This window comes from Gobio gobio (genome assembly GCF_949357685.1).
Source record: "Gobio gobio genome assembly, chromosome: 16".
In the NCBI taxonomy this organism is placed as follows: Eukaryota; Metazoa; Chordata; class Actinopteri; order Cypriniformes; family Gobionidae; genus Gobio; species Gobio gobio.
Window position 1 is genome coordinate 20,317,165 of NC_137109.1, and position 4,874 is coordinate 20,322,038.

A 4,874-nucleotide genomic window follows, 5' to 3' on the forward strand; every position below is an offset into this window, starting at 1 on the left:
CCATTGAGTGGACCAACATTCCTCAGGCCACAATCAACAACCTGATCAACTCTATGAGAAGGAGATGTGTTGCACTGCGTGAGGCAAATGGTGGTCACACCAGATACTGACTGGTTTTCGGACCTGTCTATCATCATGGCCTCCCAATCATCCCCATATATACTGATTGGCTCCTCTCCACCAATAAGCTGGTGTGTGTGTGTGGTGGGCGTTCTGGTGCAATTTTGCTGCCGTCACATCATCCTGGTGGATGCTGCACATTGGTGGTAGTTGAGGAGTTTTCCACCTTCCATATGTAAAGCGCTTTGAGTGCCAAGAAAAGCGCTATGTAAATGTAACAAATTATTATTATTGTAATAAGGAGAGAAGGGTGGCGTCCATGGCTGAGATGAGGGAGTGAGAAGGGGCCTCTGTGGCCAAAGAGGAAGGAGACAAGGGCGGGCTCCATGGCCGAGATGAGAGATACAATAGAAAGGAGGAAGTGATGGGCAGCCACTGTGGGTGACATGAGGGAGGGAGTGAAGAGCAGCCAAGGAGGCTGAGATGCGAGATAGCGAGGAGTGGCCTCCAGGGTGGAAAATAAGGAGACATGGCTGAGACAAGGAAGAGAGAATCAGCCTCCATGATGGAAACAAAGGAGAGAATGGTGGCCTCCATGGCTGAGATGAGGGAATGAGAAGTGGCCTTTGTGGCCAAAATGAGAGATCTAGGAGCAGTCTACGTGACAGAAACAAAGGAGTGAGCAATGAGCAGCCTCCATGGCCGAGATGAGGGAAGGAGCGAGGAGCAGTCACGGAGGCCAAGGCAAGGGAGCGAGAAGTGGCCTTCATGGCCAAGATGAAGGAGTGAAGGACAGTCTCTGTGGCCGAGACTAGGGAGCTAGGAGTGGCCTCATAGCCATTACAAATGAGGAAGCAGAAAGCAGCCATGTGGCCAAGACGAGGGAGCAAGAAGTGGCATCCGTGGCTGAGACAGAGGACAGAAGGGCGGCCTCCGTAGCCAAGATGAGGAAGTGTGGAGCAGCCACCATGGAGGAGATGAGGGAGTGAGGAGTGGCCTCCATGGCAGAGACGAGGGATCACCGGACTTGAGAGAACCCAGACCACGTGACTAGGGACCACTGGACTTGGGAGCTCTGGGACCACTGGACTGGAGGATGGAAAGCTAGAGTGGCGAACAAGAGGGAAATCTGGAGCAGACTCTGGAGGTTCTAAGATAACTGGATTGGATTGTGGAAGCCCTGCAGAAACTGGATTGGTGTGGCTGAGGCCCTCCTCCACGTCTCCCACAGTTAAGGGGAATACACTCAATTGAAGGGCCAGATCCCGAAACTGGCAGAGCATCCCTCAAGGACCATTGGCAAGCATCAGCAATCTGAGGAGTTCTTTAATGCTGGCTCTGAAGAAACAAATGAGAGTCTCATCCTCATAATTTACTGCATTAGCCAAATGTAAAAACTCATGAATGTGTTTCTCGAGGGAACGATTGTCCTGGGTGAGGTTAATGAGGCTGAATTCTGTGAAATCCATCCCAGCTGAGTTCAGTGTGTGAGTGTGTGTGTGTGTGGGGGGGGGTTGTCTGTTCTTCTATCATGGGACTCAGAGACAAAGGATTGAAGGGTTGGTGAGTGACACGAATACAGGTGAGTAAACAGGATCCAATAATCCACAGGTAAGATACACAGCAGTCTGGATAGTCTTTGTGGGTAACACAGATGAGACCAGACAAAGAGTGAGTGTGAGTGCTGAGTATAAATGCTGTCCTTGATTAGCAGGTTAAAAATGCCTAGGTGTGTGATCAGCATACCAGGAAAGTGAGCCGACTTTGAGTGCATCTCAATCAACTCCCTAGCATCCTAGGTTGGAAACCAGTATATAGTGTACACAAATTTGGGGACTGGTAAGGACAGTAAGGACCCTGTCTCACCACACATTAGGACACTGATGACTCTATTTCTGGGGACATTTTACAACATCACTACTGTACTCTTATTAACAACAGAACTGATATCTTTCTGATGTTATTTTTTATGTTATTTAAAGTACAATGTAATTAATAAATATAAATATATATATATATATTTTTTTTAAATCCCCCAAAAAATCATTATGTGTCATTATGTGTAGCGAGTTGTCTCACGTGATTTATGTTTCGCGCTTTAGAGCTTCCATTAATGGAACATAGGCTGAATCCAAAATCAGCCTTAGTCCACTAATACAGTTCACTTGAAGGAGTGAATGAAAACAAGTTTGGAGAGCCGTTGAGCGTGTACACTCGTTATGTACACTCAATGTGGGATTGTATAAGAGCACTTGATAACGTCCACTATGTCAGACACCAATAAATATTGGCTGTCCCCTCAAATAATGCCCTATTTGAGGGTATATGGGTTGATTTCGGATTCAGCCATAGTGAGCATCGATGCTCCCTGGTTTTCACAGTGCATTGTGGGACTTTTTAGGGTGCGAACATTTCACAGCTTTAAAATGTCAGATTCCCTGATCAGTGCCCTGACTACTGAACTTATACTCTAATGCCTGCTATGCAATAAGATCATTACAAATCACACCGTGCGACATGTATCTAATAAACTTGGGTACGACATGTATGTAGACTGCACAATGATGACGCAAGTTAATATAGAAGAATAAAATGTCATGCGTTAGTGGTAAACAAATAAAGCAAGATGAATCGTACTTTGGCAATTGTGGATTTTATGTGCGCTAAAAAAGAGAATTAAGCGAAAGAGAAGACTATGGACGCGGTCATGGAAAGGGAAAAGAGGCCAACTTGTTCTGCCTATACTGCAAATGGGGCTTGAGGTAAGTAGTTTAAGTATTAGCGCCATGTCGCATTGATCAATATGCCATTTCATGTTGCGTTTTTTTGGGGGGGGCTAGTCAGTAGACGCAGGTCGTAGCAGCAAAGGAGGGCCACAGTCCTACAGAGTTTATTTCCAACCCTGCTCCAACACACATTAATAACCAGTAATTTTCAAATAAGCCTGAAGCACTTGATCCACTGGATCAGGTGTGTTTGATTAAGGTTGAAGGAAGCTAAACTCTATAGGGCTGTGGCCCTCTAGGAACTGAGTTGAAACCGCTGCTCTAAAATATCTTACTATAGTTCATGTCTAGTTTGAATATTCAAACTTCTGAATGTCGCTAGACTATGCAAATTCCACAGGTGTGTCCAAGTTAATCATTACAAGTGTATATTCATGTTTAAAGCACAGGATAGCTAGCCTGACGTTGTCATACTCAGATTCTAGTCAGAATATGAGTCTGATACTGCTCCATTGGGCTGTGATTATGGGGCGTGTCTAAACCGAAATGCCTCTGCACTCAATTGGATAGACAAACAACCAATGAGAACAACGGAATAAGTGATGTATGTTGAGCGACGCATAGTAGCAGTGGGAAGTTACAGACTCGGGTCTTTGAATGTCGTACAGCAAAATTAACAAATCTTTTTAAAGTCATTTCGTCCATTTCAGCAGAATATAATTAAAATGTCACATGTTAAATTCCCCAACACATGTAGTATTTATGCAAACGGTGATCACATTTGGAATAATTAATAAATTATAAGCTAATGCAGCCAAGGCCAGACTTTAAGAAAGAAATGATGAATTAATTGCTTAGCTGGGTCTTCAGGCTATGCAGTCTGTTAGTTCACCTGAGCTCCGAATCAGAGTCGTTTTTTCTTTTTGTCACTTCACATTTAATCACGTCTATTCCCTGGAAAGATTAGTTCGCCTCTTGAGTCTTCATGTTCGAGTCATTCGTTCACCAACTCACAGCCCCATAGGCTGAATGCAGAAGTTCCTGAACAGAATGGATGGCATGTAGTGCATGCGCTGTCAACACAAAATGAACGAGTCGCTCTCTGAAACAACTTGTTGTTCCCGATTCATATTAAAGATTAGTTCAAAAAGAACGAATCGTTCATGAACGACACATCACTAACGCATAGTTGTTGTTTACATGTCTATCAGTACTGCTTTAATTCTGTGATGTTTTGTAATGTTTAATACAGATTAAAAAATGCATAGTTGTCAACAGAACTCAACTGCACACACGCTGGAAGATGATGAGTGTAAACGATCTTTGCCGGTGTTGTAAAAGTAATTTAAGGATACATGGAGTACTTTAGCCTGACGTCGTCATACTCAGATTCAAACAAATTCAACCCAAGCGCTCTTTGGTGATGTGAATGGCTACGTTACTGTCCATCATCATATAAAGCCTGCCCTGACAATTTGATTGGTCCGAACCGCTTTGGTTCGAGCATAGTTGCTCCACAACGGATCAAGTCCAGACCACGCGGCAACCTCCAGCATTTTCTCTTGAAGCCAATACGGAAGTGACTTAAACTGCAATTCATCGACTGGCCGCTAGGGACAGGCTCCAGAAGGGAGCAGAATCTCATTGAGCCCCTGTTAAAATGCCCAACTTTACAGCAGAAAAAAAACATGTTTACAGCCTGGTACAAATTGTGGTTTTGGTCTATACGGCTAATTTTGCCCTTCATGACAACTGTGAGAGGGGTGAATTTTTGTATAACTTGTTCGTTTACATTATATAAAGCATTAAAGTTCTGCATAATTAAGGGCGTGGCCAGTTCGAGTGACAGGTGGATAGCCATTTATCTGCTGTCTGTTAGTCATCGCGTCACCTCAGCTCCACCCACATCCCGCCTCTTTGCCCATTTTCTATTATTCGGGAGTGACACGCGATGACGCGCTGCCAAGATGCCAACGGTTCAAACGCTTCAAAACTGCTCTTCAAAATTCTATGGGTGACGTCATGGACACTACGTTCATATTTTTTTTACAGTCTATGGTCAAGACAGACTGCCTGACCTCAAATGTT